The sequence below is a fragment of the Physeter macrocephalus genome, chromosome 20, assembly GCF_002837175.3.
Source record: "Physeter macrocephalus isolate SW-GA chromosome 20, ASM283717v5, whole genome shotgun sequence".
NCBI lineage: Eukaryota > Metazoa > Chordata > Mammalia > Artiodactyla > Physeteridae > Physeter > Physeter macrocephalus.
The window spans coordinates 1,129,913-1,152,177 of NC_041233.1; the positions used below are offsets into that span (position 1 = coordinate 1,129,913).

At 48.0% G+C, this 22,265-nt stretch overlaps 1 long non-coding RNA gene across 9 annotated transcripts in view; it reads right to left on the reverse strand.

Moving 5' to 3' along the window:
• Positions 1-1,534: 1,534 nt before the first annotated feature.
• The window catches only part of LOC114484514 (uncharacterized), a 30,529-nt gene continuing 9,798 nt past the window's right edge, over positions 1,535-22,265 (reverse strand). The window contains exons 1-4 of one of the 9 annotated variants that reach the window (XR_003677534.2): positions 13,751-21,569; positions 9,816-10,860; positions 9,371-9,429; positions 1,535-4,636 (exon numbers count right to left, since the gene is read on the reverse strand). This is a non-coding gene — a long non-coding RNA (uncharacterized lncRNA). Of the gene's footprint in view, positions 4,637-6,044; positions 9,430-9,815; positions 10,861-13,750; positions 21,570-22,265 lie in introns of those variants that run through there. The other 8 variants (XR_003677538.2, XR_008616116.1, XR_003677539.2 and 5 more) reach the window with 8 other exon arrangements.

Here is a 22,265-nt window from a genome sequence, read left to right on the forward strand (position 1 = left end):
AAGCACCAAAGTCTGCAAGGATCTCTCCGCCCGCGCAAGCGCAGAGCTGATGCAGGCCAAGGCCATCCTCTCCAGGCGGGCAGCCGCGCACTGCTGGCTCCTGTCTCCACCAGGACGCAGTCCTAAAGGCTCCTCTGCATAAGGACTTACAGGGGCTCCTGCGGGGCGGGGCGGGGTGGGGAGGAGAGGGCAAAACCTTAGGCAGGACATAGGAAGCTTTTCCCGCTCTGGCCCCTGCCTGCCTTTCTCTCCTCACCTTCCCCAGCCCGTGCTCATCTTCAGCGCCAGCAGTGCTGGCTGCTTCCGGTTCCCTGAATGGGAGAGACCTTCCAGCCTGGGTGTGTTTCCCTATAAAACTCCTGCTCGGTCTCCAGGACTCAGTCCAGGCATGGGGGCTTCTAGAAGCCTCCATCCTGCTGTGCCTTCCTCATCGCACTCATCACGGGGAGTCTAACTGGCTGTCTCTGCACTTCTCCACACCTGCACCTGGCAGGCACCCTGCGTATTCGGAGGAAGGGGGTAGGAAGGCAGCTCGGTATCTCCGGGGATCCGGCGCTGGGGAACCATGCTTTCAAAGTGCAAGTCTTTTCACACACGAGGGGCACCATCATTGCTATGGGAGGCGGTGGTAACATTAGGGTCGTTATTACGTCTACGTTAAAATGAAAGTGGAATGGGCTTCCCTGGTGGCGCAGTGGTTGAGAGTCCGCCTGCCGATGCAGGGAACACGGGTTCGTGCCCAAGCAAAGAAAGTGGAAATCATCCGTAGGTCCTCGCTGGGCAGGCAGACAGCCTTCATGGAAGATAAAACCGTTGGTTAAGGGTGAGACTTCTCACTTGACAAGGGAAATGAATGTATGAAGCAAGCATGGTGTAATTACGCTCTAATTACACTCTCTTTCTAGGGTTTCAGCAGCCACCAGGTATGAGTGCCAAGGGGACCACACCATCTACTCATGTGATCAGATTTGTACATGGTTTGTCACCTGCGTTTTTCAGGCGTGGGATCCAGTGCATGCTCTGCTGGGGGCTGGGGCAGGGCAGGGTCTCCTGGGCTAAATGCCTGTCTCTGCCCCGCGGGAAGGCGCATCTCCTGGGTGGTTCTGCGTCCACCATGGAGGGTGCCGGTGCTGCCCCGAGGCGGCATCCTGGGTTGGCAGCCAGGGTCCTGCTGACCAGCTCTGCCTGGCTCACCATCCTCAGGGCCTCAGCGCTGGCTCAGGGGATTCCCCTGTGCTGAGGGCTGCTCCATGGAACAAAGTCGGGGGAGGGTCCTTCCCCACCCTGCCCGCCTCCAGTGCTTTCCTGGGTGAGTTTTCTTTTATGTGGTATTCCCCTCGAGGAGGGCTTCTGAAGTGCTACTTATTGGAGCCATCGCACGAAGACGATCTCTTATTTCCAGGACTCAGGAGGCCAAAACCTGGGGGCCCAGGTGGAGGAGGCTGTACACGTAGCAGCAGCACAAGCCCGTGGGTCATTGTGACCTCGGCTCTGCCCGGGGAGGGGCTGGGGGGGATCGAGGGGCCAGGCTGTGAGTCTTTCTTCTCCTGGAGCAGCTGCTCACCAACGTCTGTCTGCACAAGCGTCATCTGGGACTTTATTAGACTGTGGGCGCCAGGTGTCCTCCCTAGATTCTGTTTGGAGCCCAGTCCCTCCTACCCACCCCACCGCCCCGGGACTCTGATGCCGACGGCTTGAGGACCACACTGGGCTGAGAAATTCAACTGGGATCTAGAGGGTCAGCACTGAAACTGTGGTCCACATACCAGCATCCTGCCTCACCTGGAGTGTGTTAAAAATACACTCTCAGACCACCCAGATCTACTGAATTCGAACCTGCATTTTAATAGGACCCCTGGGCAATAAATAGTCTGCACCAAAAACTTGAGACACACTGACCCAACTGTGGGGGAGGGAGAATTGAGAAAAAGGCAGAAAGGGATCCTGCAAGATTCAAAAGGAAACCCAAGTCACCACGGGAAAAGTTGGAGGTATTTGGAGGCACAGTGTCGCTCCCTGGGTGTGAATTCTCAGTCAAGGAGGCAGATTGAGAATCGTACCCTGCCTGCTGTGGACAGGGATGCATGTGTCACGTGATCCACATGGGTGAGCAGGGATGTCGGACACTCATTGTCAAGCACAAATACACTCAAAGACCAAGGCCTGCCCCTTGGAAAGGGGTGACATTCTCAAGCAGCCTAAAAAGGAAAGTGCAGCTTGATTTTGCTTTTCATTCCAAACTCTCTTGTTTATTTGTGATGGAACACACATGTCCACTGGCATCCCCTTACACCCTGAGGTCAAAGTTTGTTTGGCTGAGACCCATCTCCAACCCAACTATCAATCTTGGGGCCCATCAGAATAGAAGCCCCCAGTGTCTGTGACCCCATTACCCTCCCCCGCCCAGCCTCTGAGCATTTGGTGAGTTCATCAGTAAAGTGTATTTTCCGAAGATTGGGGATAACGCAGAGGGCTCATTTTTTTCACTGGCCCCTTTCCCTCTCTCTCTCCCTAGCCATCCGAATTCCGCCACCAAGCAAAGCAAGTACCTCTGGTCTTGTATCAGTTTGGGAATCACCTTCTGTGGTTTCATTATACCCTTGGGATTTCATTCTGTGGACACATGCTTCCAAATAAATACCTAAGAGAACTTTCCCTAAGAGAACTTTCAATGAATTATATCTCCTCCACCTGTGGCATTGGATCTCCTGTCTTGCTAAGTCTAAAGCTAGGATAAGATGACCCGAAACAGATCTTCACTTATTTCTCAGACTAAAAAGAAGATTCACTGACCAAGTCTAATTCCTCCTCACCAGCTCTGTCCTCCCACCTTAAACACTAGGTTTCTGATAGGGAATCGGGACTAGAAGAAGAAAAAGTGCGAGTACAGGCTCCAGTGGGACCCCAGCTGAGGCTGTTCTGTGGCCTTAAGGACAGATCCCAAGGTAGCCAAATGGACGTCTGGCCCTAGGGCCTTCCCGGACTCTGGCTACTGCTACCTGGGGCCATTTTTGTGGACATAGGTGTCTCTCGAAGTCACATCCAAAACGCACTAGACCAGGACCTTTGTGTTGAGGAGGAGGGCCTAGGAACACACTTCACCCCTCCTTCATCTGTGCCCTAAAAGAGTGGTAGAGCCTGGAAATGGAGGCCGCCCTCCCCCACCCCAGCCTGCCAGCGACAGTGAGAACCAAGTAGATGCAAGCCTGCAGTCAGGGGTACACAAGGGTGTGGAAGACAAGGCTAGGGGACCAGGAATTCTCGGGCGGTGTTTGGCCTTCTCTAAAATAATATGGTGTATTCTTCCTCTGCAGGGAAACTCCGGAAGCAATTTTTTGCACATGAATTCGAGGAAAAGAGCTTGACGGAGCACAGTTAGGCCTTCCACTTAGGATGACTTGCGAGGAAATAGGCCACCCACAATCTGTATCCATTAATAGCCCTCCGTTTTCTTGGCCACAGAAGGAAGGCGTTCCCACGCGATGCGACGCCATCCTAAGTTCCGGGAAGCATCTTTCTTTTTCAGCCCGAAATATTTGTTTTTTCCATTCTGGTTCGATTCTCTGCGGGGAATTCTGAAATGCACGAGACACACACACAGAGAACAACAAAGCATGTGGGAAAAAAGGAGTTTCTGCGCCTCAGGCAACACTTTCTCAACCTCCTTGGGGAGAACAGACACAACCCTTCCCCCAACACTTATCGACGTTTATGCCCCATCGCACACCCCCGCCCCAGTGCTTTAAAGGACGGCTCAGAAGCAGAGTGTTGGCAGCTCTGAGCGACCCCTGCCCTGTGGCAAGCAGCTGGGACCTTGAGTCAGATGCATCCGGATCAGGGAGACATCTGACGACCAGTTCGCCGGGGGTGGCACTGGAAGGGGACTCATCTTGCATCCGTTGGAGTGAGATGCTCCCATAGTCTTTTTCTACCCCGACCTGTCGCGCTGCCCTGCCTGCACCTCTGGGTTACTCACGCACAGGCGGGGAGAACGCTGGCCGCCCTGGCTCCCGCGCGCGCGTGCCGGAAAGCTCGAGGGAAGCGCAGCTGGTGCCCGCTAGGGGCCAAGGAGAGGATGCGCTCCGCTCCGAGGACGGAAACCGCGGGGAAGGGGCGGCAGGGAGCGCCGGCCGGCCGCGGGGAGCGGGGGGGCGGGGGGGACGGGACACGATCGAAGGCGGGAGGCTGTGTGACCAGGGCGCGGCTGGGGGAGATGCCAGGAGCATCTCTGATTCAGCCTCCAGGTGCGCCAGGCAGGACCAGGCTAATCCCCAGCCCTCCTGGCTGTAACTTCAGCCCAAGTAAGAATGACCTTGGTAATTTTAACTCTTTATACACCCACTCAATCACTTACCACCAGATTTTTTTTTACTATTAGGACAACAGATTACATGCAATCCGCCTACTCAGGACCCGCTGCCCGGGCCGGGTGCGGGGAAGTTCTGCCCCCTCCCCCTGCACCCAGGGATGGGTAGAAAGACAGATGGACAAGTGCTGAGGGGGTGGACGGTGGCGGCGTGGGTGGCTGGAAGGCTCAGATGAGGAGAGGGGAGGAGGATGGAGAAGGGCGCCAAGGAGCAAGCTCTGCCTCCAGCAGGGCTCAGAAATGTGTATCTGCGGAATTGGGACAAGCCACCTGGGGACGAAAGAGCAGGATGAAGCATCAGTTACAGCCTCCCTTTGCACTGCCTGCTGACACGTGACGGAGGCCTGGGGTTGTACCGCGCGCTGGCGTCCAGCAGGATGCTGCCGCTCCCACCGCGGAGGGCTAGGCAGAGGGCCTGGAGAGGACCACAAACCCCGGGCACCCTCTGGCGCTGGCCAGCCTCTGCGTCTCTTCCCGGGTATAGGAGTGGGGTGGGCTCAGGATTCTCTGAGACATTCTAGCTTTAAAATTCTGTGATTCTGGGTCTAAGAGATTTAGTATCAATTGATGATTTACACTCAAAGCCTAGAGGTAATTGTAGGCTAGGTGATTCCTCATAAAGCATCAAAGTGGCAGGTTAGTAAAACGATACTTTCCCCTCAAAGTTCAGCATGAGGCAACTTTGCTAGAGGAAAATATTTCTTAAAGAAATCTGTCTCTGCAAAGCCAAATCAGATCAGAAGGAAATGAGAAGACAGTTGCCTCATCAGAGGGAGAGCAGCAGGATGGGCTGAAGGCCAGCCGAGGAGGACCCCGCCAGCACCTCTCTTGCCAGTTTCTGGCTTGTGATAAATGCTCCATCAGTGTTTGTTGAATTAAAGTGACATAAATGAAACATGCCAAGAGATTTTGTTAGTGCTTGTTAGAGATTGTTAGTTATCCCCTAAATCATTCCCCTTTCTTACATCTTTATAGAACTGCCACTTTTTTGAGTACACGGCCACTCAGAATAAAAATTACTTTGCTGTGTCACTCTTAAAGCAATACATTTTGGGGTTTCCCTGGTGGCGCAGTGGTTGAGAGTCCACCTGCCGATGCAGGGGACACGGGTTCGTGCCCCGGTCCGGGAAGATCCCACGTGCCGTGGAGCGGCTGGGCCCATGAGCCATGGCCGCTGAGCCTGCGCGTCCGGAGCCTGTGCTCCACACCCGGAGAGGCCACAACAGTGAGAGGCCCACGTACCGCAAAAAAAAAAAAAATTAAAGCAATGCATTTTGACCAAGAATCGGCCAAGGAAATGTAAATAGCAGTATCACATGGCAGCCTCCAGGAGCTTTCCATAGAAGACAGCTAGGCATGTCCTTCGTTTTCCTCCTTCCCACTAGCCAGAATATGGGTGTGATGACTGGACCTGGGCAGCCATGTTAGACCAGGAAGTGATTATGTGAAATGAGACCATACACGGCAAGAGAAGAGTCCTGAGTGCATGAGGACCTTGTGGAGTTGTGGAGCCACAACTCCAGTCCTGGACTGTCTATTCCCAGAATTTTATAAGAAAGAGAAATACTTTTCTATCTCATTCAAGCTGAGCCTGCGCGTCCGGAGCCTGTGCTCCACACCCGGAGAGGCCACAACAGTGAGAGGCCCACGTACCGCAAAAAAAAAAAAAATTAAAGCAATGCATTTTGACCAAGAATCGGCCAAGGAAATGTAAATAGCAGTATCACATGGCAGCCTCCAGGAGCTTTCCATAGAAGACAGCTAGGCATGTCCTTCGTTTTCCTCCTTCCCACTAGCCAGAATATGGGTGTGATGACTGGACCTGGGCAGCCATGTTAGACCAGGAAGTGATTATGTGAAATGAGACCATACACGGCAAGAGAAGAGTCCTGAGTGCATGAGGACCTTGTGGAGTTGTGGAGCCACAACTCCAGTCCTGGACTGTCTATTCCCAGAATTTTATAAGAAAGAGAAATACTTTTCTATCTCATTCAAGTCACCGATATTTTGTCTCTCATGCCAAACTGATGCCTGATGCCTTTGGTGCCTAGAAGTCTCCAGTAGTGTTTACTGAATGAATAAATGCCACAGCAATAATGTTCACTATAGAAAATTAATAAAAATGAGGAAATATAGGCAAACTGTTTTCCTATAAGGATAAAAGAGAAAATTTAAGACTCATTTGAGCCCTGCCTACAGCTGATAACCAATAATTGGGTATTAGCCGGAGTGAAACAACTATTTTACCAAACACCAAAATACTTCACACCGAGCTTCCCTAGGATCTGTGAGCTCAACCATGAGAAAACGAAACAGTATTTTTCCATGATCATGTTTACTTTTGTCTTGAGCCCCTATTTTCTCCCAAGAGCAAAAATAATCTTGGTATTTCCAGACAAACTCTATTAATGACTGTGGAGCCATTTCAGGATTTAAGTTCAGATGTTTCTCCCCTGCTCTGCCCTAGGGATGGGTCAAGGCTCTGGGGGACCCAGGTAGGTGCTGCAGTTGTGAGGAGGACGAGGCGCTGGCCTCAGTCCATCTCTGCCCACCTAACCCCTCCGGGTCTCCATCCCCTGCAGCCTTGCTATGGTCCTGGATGCCAGATCCCCAGTTCTGTAAGTAGCTACACCCCCTCATCAGAACCACAAGGCTCCCCCAGCTCTCTCAGCACCTCTGGGACCTCCTGGAGTCTCAGGACCTTTCCCCGATCTACCCTGAGAACCATAGCCTTGGCCAGGCACAGACCCTGCTTAGATGATGCTCTGAGCCCTGGTCCACGCTGGCCATTTCTTAGGGCACAGATCCCAGTACTCGGGGGTCCTACCAACTTATCATGGGGTCATTATCATGGCTCAGTCAGCCTGGGCGTGCCTGACACAGAGTTCCTTCTCGGAGACTCTCAGCATCTGTAGCCTTCCCTACTATCCCACCCTCCGAAATTTGGAGAAACCCTCCTCCCTGTAGCCCAGAAAGGGCCTCCCTCCCCTCGCTCTGTGGTGGAGAGAATGGGCTGGTAGGTGTTCTTCCAGTTGTCATTTCCAGGTAAACATCATGCACTCAGCTCTTCACTGTAATCTTTTTGATCCTCCCCCAAAGGCCAGGTTCTTGTCAGTCGAAATCCTGAGTTTTCAAGACATTACCTCTGCTATGGTTTTCACAAGCCTATTTTATTTAGAGTCAAGGCTAAGATTCTGACTCCATTTTTTTGTCTCTGGACTTAGCCTCTAATGTTAAAAAGAAAGGCCACGGGGTAGACAGGAATACCAAAAGTAAAAATGATCAGTTAATATGTCAAAATATTTTCTTACTACATTAAAATAAACAGATCTACTGTGTCTCAGAAAGTGTACAGTGGGGAAGCAAAAAAAACAAAAAAACAAAAAACGAAACAAAACCCCAAAGAATCACAAAGAAACCAAGCTATCCTGGAGCTGTAAATTCTGTGGAACCCCCCTACCTCTGAACTTTTGGTGTCTATTCCTCTTTCAGTCAGTTTTCTATCACTTGCTGCTGAAAGTGTCCTAACTGCTACCAAGGCATTCTGTTGCGGATTTGCCTTTGAGGTCTTCTTTACACCATGGCACAATGTCCTCTTTAAGATAATTACCTCTGGTCTCACTTTTATGAATAATTGTGCTTCTGAGCAACTGGCTTGTTTTTCTTCTTGGATGCCATGAAGCACTATTGGAGAATGTGCCAGGGATTTGTTTTACTCAGGTATGGTAGGACACACAGACATGGAAATATCTGTCATGAAGGAAGAATTTTTGTATATACCCACAAGTCCCTAGAAAGAAGAGGCACGACCATACAGGGAAGTACCAGGGTCAGCCAGAAGACAGAAGGAGTGGGGAAAATTCAGCCAGGAGCCTTTATTGTGGTTTCTGCAAGCAAGGCAAGAAGAGGCAGGGGAAGCAGGTGTAATATTGGCTAATTTGATTTTGAGTAATTGAGTTGGAATAATCTCAGTGGGCTTTGGGGCATAGGAGCTGTCCCTAGGTGTCTGCTACCTGGCCCTGGGTGATTAGGGTAGGGGGATATGGCCCAGAGGAGGTAGTTGGGGTGTAGCATTGGTTGGTTTGCATTCGGAAGGTGCTTGAAGGCCAGTTGTTTACTATCTCCAGGAATTAGCCAGCCCTTGTGGGGAGGTGGGGGGAGGGTCTTCACAAGGTCATGAAGACCCCAAGATGTCAAAGCAGCAGAATAAAAAGGTATGATTACATCGTAAAGCAATTATACTCCAATACAGATGTTAAAAAAAAAAGGCATGATTAACACAAACATATACCTGCTTGTATTTCCCTCTCTGTGTAAACTGCTACTAAGCTCAGAATTAAATTTATGGTTTATTTATACCTGCCTATAAATCTTACTCCTAGATTTATCTTAGCTTTCCACCCTCCGTGGTCCAATTTCTTCGCTTATTTGTTTTTATTTTATCTTTTATAATCTTGTATAAATTATCATAAACCTTTTCTGGAACAAGAAAGTGTACAAAAACAAACAAAAAAACAATAAAAAAGCAAACAAACAGCATTTCAGCCTCCTGCAAGGATTTGCATACAAATCACTATGGGAATGAAAGCCTACAGCAATTTTGAAAAAAGCAATCAGAACTCTACAAAACAATCCCCTGCAGCTCTTAAAAGAGGCTCTGCAGCTGGATAACGAACATGACCTACTACTGTCCTGGCCACCATAGGTATTTATTACACACTTAATTAAAACACCTCTGCCTTGGAATTTAGCAGAAAGTTTGGGGGTAAAGGAGGGTTTCCTTTCTTGAAGAGCTCTCTGGAGAAATGGGAATGTGTTCCTTTCCTCTGGATACATTTCCCTGTAATAAGCAAGTAGAGGTCTTTGGGTTAATCTAGTTACTCTTAAAACTGCCTCAAAAATAAGATTCTTTCCCAAGGAAAGCTCTTCTTTGGAGCACCTAACAGCTGGAGGCCTTGAAAGGACCCAGTCATAATGATTGGCAGGTGTTGGAAGCTTTCTTACCCGTTATCACCTGGGCGTCACCAACAGGCTCTTTAACAGCGACCGGGGCCACGTCGCACCTGAGGAAACAGGCTGGGGCGTCAGAGTCCTGCACTTGGAGAGGTGGAGCCAGGATCAGAACCCGGGCATCTGTGCCTTTAACCACTAGGTAGCTGCCTGGGTACAAGGGACAGCTAGGAGGACTGTTTTAGTTGAAAATGACAGAAACCCAAATCAAACTAGCTGAAGCCAAACAAAGGTGGGAAGGAAGTAAATTCCCATTACTCAAGCAATGGGAATGGAGGCGGGCACGACTGGGTCCTCAGACCTGATCCGAGCGCCTCCACCTGTCTCTCTGTCTCCCAGCTCCCTCCCCGGGCGGGGTCCTCGCCGCACAGCACCACCCCCCCCCATGTGGCACGCCCCGGCCCCGCAGGAGCAGCCCCCATGCCTGCACCCCACAGACCAATCTGGGCGACGACTGGACCATTTGGATCACGGGCTCATCCAGGACCAAATGCTGCTTCCAGCTGATCCCGGGTCAGGTGCCCGGTTCCGATTTGGCGGGGTGGGGGTGCACCACAATGTGATTGACAGTGCAGGGCAGCATCGAGGGCCAGTCCCCAGGAGGACAGAAGGGTGTGGACAGACGGCTACCAGAAAGCACCCGCCAGTCTCGGCAGCCGTCCTGCGCCCGCGCGGCGCGCGCAGCACTTCCGCCAGGTCTGCGCGCAGCAGTTCTTCTCCCCACAGACTGGTCCGCGCGTGGGATGTCAGCGCTCAGGTCCTCTCACTGAGGCCGAACAGCAGCGACGGGACAAGGGCTCTGCTAGCGACCCCCTGCTGTGGCAAGACGGCTTCAGTCACCGTGTAACGCAGGCGTGATACAGGCAGCTGCCCCAGGACCACGGGGACGCTTAGAACCCCGGAGCTTTGACGTTGAACTAGAGACACACTGATGGGATGGCCCTCCCTCCGTCAGAGCTGAGATGCCGCCTGCAGAGCTTCCTCTAGTGAGGGCAGCCTCCCGGGTCCAGGAGCCCCGATGGAGAGCAGACACACAGTTGGGGCGAGCACAGCCCTGGATTTGCAGGGCAGAGGTGGTTTCAGACACGTTGTGGCTGGTCCAGGGATCAGGCCATGCATCTCCATGTTTCTTTCCAAATACATGGATGCCTACAAATGGCCCTAGGTGATGGGGACTTGGTTCAAAGGTCACCAAACTCCTCCAGCAACATCTTGCCCACCTGCAGTCCCAGGGCTAACGCTCTCGCCAGGAGATGAAGCTCAGCGCTGTCAAGGCAGCCCCGTGGCGTTTCCAGGCTTCCAGTGAGGCTGTTGCTGTCCCTTGAGGCTTGATGCCAGTTTCACCGTGAAGGAGGGTGCCAGCCCTGGGATGGGGCCATGGGAAAGCGGGCCCTGGGGCTCTGGGGCCCCTTAGATGTTCCACACGGCTCTACAAAGAGCAACATGTATGGCTTTTCAAAACTGTGAGATCAAATTCATTGAGTCTGTCAAGGCAAGGTTCAGAGGCAAAAAGTATTTCAGGATGAAAAACATTTTTTTATTTGCAAAAAGGGCAAGGGAACCAGACTTCAGTAAGACCAGCTCATCCAATAAAAAATCATCCAATAAAAACATTAGATAACAAGTATCTAATGTTACAAAACCCCACAAGATTGCATGTTTACATCCGTCTGTTCATGGTGGGAAAGGATCGGCTCCTCACGCCCTGATGTTGTGTTACTGTCTCAGGCATTAACCCCAAAGCCAGGATGACGTGGTCCCTGCTGAGAGTCCAGGCTTACAGGAAATGCTCGAGATTTTGTTCTTTGGTGAGACCAAAACTAGACAGAGTGGCTGTATTATTTTTATTTGGTATGAAGGTACAAAGTGTTTTTTCTCCCTGACTGTGGGAAATGCACTGCACACACAGTGGTAACAGGGCTGGATCAATTGCTGGTTTCCACACAATGAATCATTTGTTTACATTTTGATCTGTCTTTCTCCTTATTATGCTATCATCAGATGTAATCAAAATTACAAAGATGTAATCTTCAAATAGGTAATCAAAATCAGTATCACTCTTAAGAGTGATCAAGAAGTTCCTAGCGCTGTGAGGAAAAGCGGCCTAAACAAACATGACAAGTGTCATGTCACATTGAAGAAGTTAGGAGACAAAGTAGGGCCAAGCTTGCTTAATTCTATTTCTTTCCTCTTTTTGCTTATTCCCTGAACATGCTCTGAGACACATGAATCATTACATCTGTTGATCCTGATGAAGCAGAATATCTTGAAATGTCATTATTCTCCGTACTTCCTCTCTATCCTGTGACTCTTTCATCATTAAAGAGGCTGCCGTTTGTTGCATCAGGAGAGGCCGAGTATTCTTGGCTTTGACTTCTAAGCTCAGATTTTTGGTTTTCTGTTTTTGTTTTTTTTGGCATATAGTTTTTTTTTAATTAATTTTTACTGGAGTATGGTTGATTTACAATGTTGTGTTAGCCTCTGCTGTACAGCAAAGTGAATCAGTTATACATACACATATAACCACTCTTTTTTAGATTCTTTTCCCAGATAGTCATTACAGAATATTGAGTAGAGTTCCCTGTGCTGTACGGTAGGTCCTTATTAGTTATCAATTTTATATATAGTAATGTGTATGTGTCAATCCCAATCTCCCAATTTATCCCTTCCCCCCTTTCCCTCTTGCTAATCGCAAGATTGTTTTTTTTTTTGTTTTGTTTTTTGTTTTTTGTTTTTCTTTGTGGTACGCGGGCCTCTCACGGTTGTAGCCTCTCCCGTTGCGGAGCGCAGGCTCCGGACGCGCAGGCTCAGCGGCCACGGCTCACGGGCCCAGCCGCTCCGCGGCATGTGGGATCTTCCCGGACCGGGGCACGAACCCGCATCCCCCGCATCAGCAGGCGGACTCTCAACCACTGCGCCACCAGGAAAGCCCCAAGCAAGATTGTTTTATACATCTGTAACTCTATTTCTGTTTTGTAAATAAGTTCATTTGTACCACCTTTTTTAGATTCCACATATAAGTGATATCCTACACGATATTTGTCCCTCTCTGTCTGACTTACTTCACTCAATATGACAATCTCTAGGTCCATCCATGTTGCTGCAAATGGCACTATTTCATTCTTTTTTATGGCTGAGTAATATTCCATTGTCTATATGTGCCACATCTTCTTTATCCATTCATCTGTCGATGGTCATCTAGGTTGCTTCCACACCCTGGCTATTGCAAATAGTGCTGCAATGTACCTAGGGGTGCATGTATCTTTTTGAGTTATAGTTTTCTCCAGATATATGCCCATGAGTGGGATTGCTGGATCATACGGTAACTCTATTTTTAGTTTTTTAAGGAACCTCCATGCTGTTTTTCACAGTTGCTGTACCAATTTACATTCCTGCCAACAGTGCAGGAGGGTTCCCTTTTCTCCACACCCTCTCCAGCAGAAATTCCAGCTCTTGCGAAGATCTCACTGCAAGTCAGGAGGCTTCTGTCCCACTTTCTAAAGTCCGCATCATCATTCTCCCTGTCGCGCCATGATTGTCTGCCATTCCTCTTCCCTCACCCAGGAGTAAGGGTGTCACAGGCCTCTCCGGGCCCACAGAGCACTCACTCTCAGCCCCGCCCTACCAGACTCTAGAGGGAAGGAAATGTATCATCCCCGGCGACATGAGTTTTTCTCGTGCATGAAATTCAAAACCAGACTCCAGCCATAGACGTGTGACACACGCCGGGAATGCGTAAATACCTGCAAATCCACCACAGCTTCTCGAATTGAGGAGCCGCAAAATATGCTCACAACTTGTAAACCTGCCCAGAAGCTGGAGTGTAGAGTCCTTATAAACTAATCAGAAAATCGGATGTGCTTTTCAACAGAGGATGCAACAGGCCCATCACAAAAGGCCAAGTTTGCCCAGTGAGCATATGCCACACACGCTTCACAAAAAACAAACTTCAGGGCTTCCCCGGTGGCGCAGCGGTTGAGAGTCCGCCTGCCGATGCGGGGGACGCGGGTTCGTGCCCCGGTCCGGGAGGATCCCACGTGCCGCGGAGCGGCCAGGCCCGTGAGCCATGGCCGCTGAGCCTGCGCGTCCGGAGCCTGCGCTCCGCGACGGGAGAGGCCACAACAGGGAGAGGCCCCGCGTACCGCAAAAAAAAAAAAAAAAAAGAAAAAAACCCACAAAAACTTCAATTCACTAGTGAACAAAGAAAAGCAAATGAAGTCAACAACCAAGGCCTTTTCTTCCCCATCAAATTTCTAAATGAAAAATTGATGCTCCCCAGGGTCTGCTGTCCCCACACATCTCCCCTCCCCTTCCCTTCACTTTTTTATTCATTTCTTCTTTTTTTCCCCCCCGCAGCTTGCACTTGGCACCTACCTGTTTTGAGTCCTCAGTTTCTTCCAGTCACAGAAATCACTCACTTGGCTCCGCAGCCAAGGAGAATCCGTCCATGTTTGGGAAACGCCAGCTACACATTAGGCCACTTGGAGGGTTATGTGGTCAGGAGTTAATTCTGCAGGAATTAGCACAAACATCACTTCCCAGCAGAGACCTGGTCTAGAAAACAAGTCAGCTGGAGACAACATATCCTTTTAGCCAAAGTGCAACCTTCCCACTCTCTTGATACTTTCAAAGCAAAAAAAATGGAAAAAAAAAAAAAAAAAAAGGGGGGGGCGGAGTTGGTAAGAAAATAGGACGTGGGCTCCAGGTGTGCCCACCTGCCTCCTTCATCCCCCAGTTTCCTCTCCAGGTGACACTTTATCACTAAGTTGTAGGTGGGAACATTTGTCAGAACATTTGGGAGATGTGACAGCAGGGGAAGAACCGCCTCTGTTTCAGGCCTGTCAGCCACTGAGACCAGTATGTCCCACTTAAAAAAAAAATTACACGCACAATTAGGGGCTTAAGTTAAGTAGAACTTAAAATTTCAGAGTCTGCCAAAGCAAACGTAATTTCATCCGCTTATTCATTGATCCAAAGCAAACATAATTTCATCCACTTATTCACTGATTCACTAACTAATGGGCATCTACAATTTGCTAGATACTAGGAATACAGGGGTAAAAATGACAGACACGGCCCCTTCCCAGAGCTGGCATCTAGAGGAGGAAACCGGTAGAAAATACAATAGACATTGTGTGACTGAATCTCTTTGCTGTACACCTGAAACTAACACAACGTCATAAATCAACTATACTCCAATGAAATTAAAAGAAGGAAAGAACACACAATAGGCGTTGTTGCCCTGGGAAGGCTTCTGTGGTAACCACGGGTCCTATTTTCTGTATTCTGAGGCTCTAGCATCTGGAGGGCCTGCCTATTCCCAGAGAGAGGAGCAACTCGCCCCAGGAGTGAACTTTTCAAATGCAAACTAGCCAACCCAGAGCCTGCCCCACTGACCAGCTCCTCTACAGTGACTCACACGCAGGATCCCCAGCACCTGCTCTAATTGTTCCTGACCACACAACTAGGGACAGCCCCACACCCAGAGTCCCCTGAAGGATCCAGCCCAGCACTCGGGGAGCCTGCAGACCCAGGCTTGCCCTCTGCTTCCCACGGAAACCATGATGAAGGCCCTTGCCCATGGTCCCCCCGTTCCCCCCGCCTCCTGATCAAACTGGTGCTTCCCCGTGTGGCCCTGCAGAGCTCGTCCTGCCTCTTGTTTCTAGGGAACATCGGTATAAAAAACATCCTTCTTCGTGACAGTCATTTCCGTGTCTGAGTGTCTTACCTGATTAAAGCAGATCCGGGGCCCTCTGCAGTGTGGAGCTTCAGCTGCTCTCCGAAGGATGAAGGAACCAACAGGTCAGAGGTCGGGGGCTGGGCCACAGGCCGTGGGGCCAGCACGAGCAAAGGCCTTAAGGCAGGAGAGAGACTGGCGTATTTGAGGGCCTGGAGCAGACCTCCGGGGCCAGAACCTGGTGAGCAAGGGCAGGGGCCCCGTCAGCAGGGTGCCTCCTCCATGTGTGCCCTCTGTACTGAGACCTAGGGGACTCAAGGTTCCTTCCTGGGGCCCTTGATGGGAGGGGCTGTGGTGCGAACCCGAACAGAATGTCCTCCTAGGGCTCTAAGGGACCACGGTGATGGGAGGGCTCCCTGAGCCTCCCCCCTGGACGGGACGTTTGCGGTCACAAACAACCGACAGGAGAAAGCACGTTTAGAACTGCCATACAAAGGATTTAAGAGGATATTGGACGGGTTAGCATAGCATTTAATGAACAAGGCAGAGAGACTCTTTCAAATGTTAAAGGCTCAAGCCCACTTTCCATGGGGTTTCTCATAAAATCCTCCCTCACTGCATCACCTGGTGCATGTTTATGAGGACTCAGCCGCTGAGTCGTCTTTGAGGGCTGAGCTGTGGTCTGTGAGGTCTCCAGTGTGGGCAATGGAAGCCTCTTAAGATCAGATCAGCTACTGGTGAGAAGATGGGGCTACACCCTTCCCTCCCCAGACTGTGCCTCTGAAAGCAGTAAGGCAGGTAGGCAGGCCCGTGAGGTCGGTGTCGGGGTGTTGACCTCTTTGATGCCCCAGGCATTGTCTGGGGCATTTTTTCTTTTCATTTTGGCTTTAAAAAAATAAATAAATTTATTTATTTATTTATTTTTGGCTGCGTTGGGTCTTCACTTCTGTGCGAGGGCTTTATCTAGTTGCGGCGAGCGGGGGCCACTCTTCATCGCGGTGCGCGGGCCTCTCACCGTCGCGGCCTCTCTTGTTGCGGAGCACAGGCTCCAGACGCGCAGGCTCAGTAGTTGTGGCTCACGGGCCCAGTTGCTCCGCGGCATGTGGGATCTTCCCGGGCCAGGGCTCGAACCCGTGTCCCCCTGCATCGGCAGGCAGATTCTCAACCACTGCGCCACCAGGGAAGCCACATTTTGGCTTTTTATAGATGTATGATATATATCCAGCAAAGTGTCAGATTTTAAGTATACAGCTCAACGAATTTTCACATTCTGAATTCACTTGTGTGTTCCACACCCTGACTAAGGAACAGCATTACCAGCAACCCAGAAGCCCCTCAGAGGCCCACTTCAGTCACTATACCCCCCATGGGTAATCACTATCCTAAGTTTTCCTATTGAGATGAAATTGACATGACATCAAATTAACCATCTGAAAGCGAACAGTTCAGTGGCATTTAGTACATGCACAATGTTGTGCAACCACCATCTCTGTTTAGCTCCAAAACATTGTCATCACCCCAAAATAAAACCCCTCACCCAGGAAGCAGCTCCTCCTCCATTACCCACTCCCAGCTCAGCTCCTGGAAACCACCTATCTGCTTTCTGTTTCTACAGATTTATCTATTCTGGATATTTCATATAAACGGAATCATACAATATGTGACCTTTGTGTTTGGATTCTTTCACTTAGTGTAAGGTTTTCAAGATTCATCCACATTATAGCGTGTGTCAGTGCTTCATTCTTTTTTATGGATGAATGATATTTCACCATATGGATAGACTACATTTTCTTTATGCATTCATGTGTTGATGGGTTATTGTCACTTTTGGGCTATTATGAATAGTGTTGCTATGAACATTTATGTACAAGTATTTGTCTGAGTACCTGTTTTCAGATCTTTTGAGTATTTACCAGGGAGTGGAATTTCTGAGCCATATTTATAATTCTATATTTAACTTTTTGAGGAACTGCAAAACTGTCTTCCAAAGTGGCTACAACATTTGACATTCCCACCAGCAATGCATGAGAGTTCCAATTTGTCCATATCCTTGCTAGTACTTTTTATGTCTTTTTGCACATCGTAGTGGGAATGAAGTGGCCTCTCATTGCAGTTTTGATCCAGGTTTCCAGAACACCGTGTGCTTATTAGCCGCTTGGTTTTTTTTCCCACCCTGGAGAAAAGACTATGTAAATCCTTTGCCTATTTTTAATTAGGTTATTTGTTTTTTATTGTTGAATTTTAGGAATTACTTCTCTATTCTGGATACAAGTTTCCTATCAAATATATGATTTGCAAATATTTTCTCCCATTCTGTGGGTTGTCTTTTCACTTTCTTTTTTTTTTTTTTGGTACGCGGGCCTCTCACTTCTGTGGCCTCTCCCGTTGCGGAGCACAGGCTCCGGACGCACAGGATCAGCGGCCATGGCTCACGGGCCCAGCCGCTCCGCGGCATGTGGGATCCTCCCAGACCGGGGCACGAACCCGTGTCCCCTGCATCGGCAGGTGGATTCTCAACCACTGCACCACCAGGGAAGCCCTCTTTTCAGTTTCTTAATGGTGTCTTTTGAAGAACAAAAGCTATTAATTTTGAAGTTGCAGTTCAAGATGGCCACATAGGAGGATCCTGAACTCACCTCCTCCCATGGACACATGAAATTGCCAGCTGTAAATGGAAGAGTTTCCTCTGGGAAAACCCCATAACTAGCTAAATAACTCCTATACATTGGGTGAGTGAGAAAAAACCCACCTCAAAGGGTAGGAGAGGCTGAGACACAGTCTCACCATACACCCCTCCCCCAGCGTGGTGACCCACAATCAGGAGGGAACTCCCATCCCAGGCTGCTCCCCGAGGAGCGAACGGTCTGAACACCACAGCTGGCACCCCTACTTTCAAGACTTGCACCTGGGAGATGAGCCCCCAAAACATCTAGCTTTGAAAATCGATGGGGCTGGCCTCTACAAGACCCATGAGGCTATAGTGACCTGAGAAACCATTCTTGAAGGGGCAGCATGAACTTACTCACCCTCCCCAGGGCCCCGCACAGACACAGCGACTGAAAAGGGCCCAGACTTTCTGTGAAAGAGGCTTGTTTATCTTCAGGCATCGGCCTGAGGGGCAGGCTTCTAATTTAATCCACATCTGGGGGCTTGGAGGCCGGCGGGGCCATCTTTGCTCTCTTTGCCTCGCTCCAGGCTGCCGGTATCTGCCGGAGGGGAGCTTGTACCCTCATCTGACCCCCCAATTTTCACAGCTGCCACCCAGGGGACATCTCTTGATTGCTCGCCTCTGCTGACCAGTGGGGCTGACACTCGTGGGCCCCACAGGACTATAACGAATGGAGAAAGGGTTTTAAACAGCCACCACCCCAGGCACAGCAGAGGCAGCAGACTGAGGGCCCAGTCTCTCCAGGAAGGAGGCCTATCAGTCCATCTTCATAGCTGCAGCCTGAGGGGCAGGCTCCTAATAGCACACATCCGAGGAGACTGTAATCCTTTCCGGAGACCTGAAGGGCAGGCACTGTCCGCACACTGCCCTCTGCCATGCTCCAGAGTGCATGTACCTCCCAGAGAGGAGCTGTAACATCTGGTGCCCCAGTTTTCACATCTGGGTTCCTGGTTTTTACATCTGGTGCCCTGGTTTTTGTGGCTGCTGCCCGGGGATGCCCCTCAACCCCCTGGCTCCGGGGGCCAGGGGGGTTTGTGTTCATAGGTCCCATGGGATGGAACAAACAGAGAGACAGTTCTTAGCCAGCTGCCTCCAGGGCACAGAGCAGACTGACACTCACCCCCAGTCTTTCTGTGAAAGGGGCCTTTCAGCTGATCTCCACAGCTCCAGCCTGAAGGGCAGACTTCTAATTAAACTCGTGTCTAGGGGCTGATTGCAATCCTCTCCAGAGACCAGGGAGGCTGGTCAGTGCCACCTTCAAGCTCGCCCTCTGCCCTGCCCTAGGTCATTGGTGTCTCCAAGAAAGGAGATTGTATACATGCCTGGGCCCAGCTTTTGTGTATGCTGTCCAGAGGACACATTCCTTGATAGCCTGGCTCTGGTAGCCAGTAGGGCTTGTGCCCACAGCTTCAACAGGATGGTAGCAAACAAAGAAACACTTCTTCACTGGCTGCTACCCAAGGCTCAGTGCAGAGGGAGCAGAGAAAGATGCCCATCTCCCAGCCTTCTCTTGAAGAGATATATTTACATATATCTTTAAAACCTGCTGCCTGGGGGTCCAGCTTCCAATCAGCCTGCTGACATAGGTCCTCTCATTTGGGACACTGACAGGCCTCAACTGCTGGGAGCCACTAAGAATAAAGTAGATAGTCTGGACAATCACAAAGGTTTGAGACACAACCAAGAGCTAGGGCAGGGTTCAGCAACAAAGTTCATCTCCTACATGAGGCCACTCCTTCAAGACTAGGAGAGGTGGCCGTTTTATCTAATACATAGAAACCAACACAGAGAGTCAAGGAAAATGAAGAAACAGAGGACTATGTTCCAAAAGAAAGAACAAGATAAAACCTCAGAAAAAGACCTTAATGACATGAAGATAAGTGATTTAGCTGATAAGACTTCAAAATTATGGTCATAAAGATGCTCACTGTGCTTAGGAGAAGAATGAATGAACAAAGTGAGAATTTCAACAGGGATGGAAAATATAAGAAAGTACCAAAAGAAATCATAGAACTGAAGACTACAATAACTGTACTGAAAATACACTTGAGGGGTTCAACAGCAGGCTACATGAAGCAGAAGAAAGGATCAGTGAACTCCAATACAGGGCAGTTGGAACTCACCCAATCAGAGTAGCAAAAAGAAAACAAGAATGAAGAAGGTTGAAGATGACAAAAGGGACTGATGGGACAATATCAAGAGGACCAACATTCAGATTTTAGGGCTCCCAGAGGAGAAGTGAGAAAGAAAGGGGCAGAAGACTTCACTGAAGAAATAATGGCTGAAACCTTCCCTAACGTGGGGAAGGAAACAGACATCCAGTTCAAGGAAGCCAAGAGAGTTCCAAAGATAAGCCCCAAAAGACCCACACCAGGATACATAATAATTAAATTGTCAAGAGTTTAAGACAAGGAGAGAATCTTAAAAGCAGCAAGAGAAAAACAGCTTGTTATGTCCAAGGTAACCCACATAAGACTATCAGTAGATTTTTCAGCAGAAACTTTGCAGGCCAGAAGAGAGTGGCACCATATATTCAAAGGGCTGAAAGAAAAAAAAACTGCAACCAAGAATACTCTCCACAACAAAGTTGTCCTTCAGAATTAAAGGAGAGATAAAGAGTTTTCTAGACAAGGAAAAGCTCAAGGAGATCATCACCACTAAACCTGTCTTACAAGAAATGTTAACAGGACTTCTTTAAGCTGAAACAAAATGGCACTAATTAGTAGCAGGAAAACATATGAAAGTATAAATCTCACTGGTAAAAGTCAATATATAGTAAAATTCAGAATAATCTAACACTATAAATGTTGTGGGTCAATCACTTATAAAGCTAGCATGAAGGTTAAAAGATAAAAGTAGTACAAATAACTATAATTATAATGATTTGTTAATGGATACACAAGATAAAAAGATGTAAATTTTGATATCAAAAATATAAAATGTGGTGGGAAAGTAAAAATGTAGAGCTTTAGAATGCATTCAAACTTAAGTTATTATCAACTTAAACTGTTATAAATATAAATTGTTTTATGTAAGCGTCATGGTAACCACAAAGCAAAAACCTTTAGTAGATAGCCAAAAGGTAAAGGAATCTAAGCACATTGCTTCAGAAAATCATCAAATTACAAATGAAGAGAGCAAGAGAAGGAACAAAGGAAATACAAAATAGCCAGAAAACACTTAACAAAATGGCAACAAGTACGTACATATCATAACTACTGTAAATGTTAATGGACCAAATTCTCCAATCAAAAGACATAGATTGGCTGAATGGAAGAAAAAAAATTTATATGCTACCTGCAAGAGACTCACTTCAGATGTAAGGACACATGCAGACTGAATGTGAAAAGATGGAAAAAGATAACACATGGAAAAGGAAATCAAAAGAAAGCTGGGATAGCTATACTTTTATCAGACAAAATAGAGTTTAAGACAAAAACTGTAATAAGAAACAAAGAAGGGGATTATATAAAGGGTTCAATCCAACAGGAGGATATAACATTTGTAAATATTTATGTACCCAACATAGGAGCACCTAAATACCTAAAGCAAATGCTAAAAGACCTAAGGGAGAAATAGATTGCTATAAAATAATGCAATACAATATTGCAATACAATAATGGGGGACTTTAATATTCCACTTTCATCAATGGCTAGATCATCCAGACATAAAATCAATAAGGAAACATTAGCCTTAAGTTAGACCAGATGGACTTAGCAGACATTTACAAAACATTCCATCCAAAAGTAACGGAATACAGATTATTCTCAACTGCACATGGAACATTCTCCATGATAGATCATATATTAGGCCATAAAACAAGTCTTAATAAGTTTAAGGATTGAAAGAAATAATTATTTAAAAATAAATGTAGACCCACCAAAAAAAAAAAAGTTTAAGGAGATTGAAATCATATCAAGCATCTTTTTAGACCACAATGATATAAAACTACAATGATGGTATAAAACTGCGTGTAACTATAATTACAATTAAAAACAACTGAAAAATTCACAAATATGTGGAGATTAAATGAATGCTACTGAACAATCAATGGGTCAAAGAACTCAAAAAAGAAATTTAAAAATTCTTCAAGACAAATGAAAATACAACATACTAAAATTTATGGGATGCAGTAAAAGCAGTTATAAGAGGGAAGGTCACAGCAAGAAATGCCTACATCAAGAAACAAGAAAAATCTCAAACACTGACCTAATTTTACAACTCGAGGAACTAGAAAAAGAAGAAAAAATGAAGCCCAAAGTTAGTAGAAGGAAGGAAATAACAAAGGTCAGGGTGGAAATAAGTAAAATAAATACTAAAAAGACAATAGAAAAGATCAACGAAACTAAGAGCTGTTTTTTTTTTTAAAGATAACCAAATTTGAAAAAACTTTAACTTGACTCACAAAGGAAAAAGAGAGAGGATTAAAATAAAATCAGAAAGGAAAGAGAGACATTACAACTGATACCACAAAGGATCATTGTGGATCATAAGAGACTACTTATGAACAATTACACACCAACAAATTAGACAACTTAGAAGA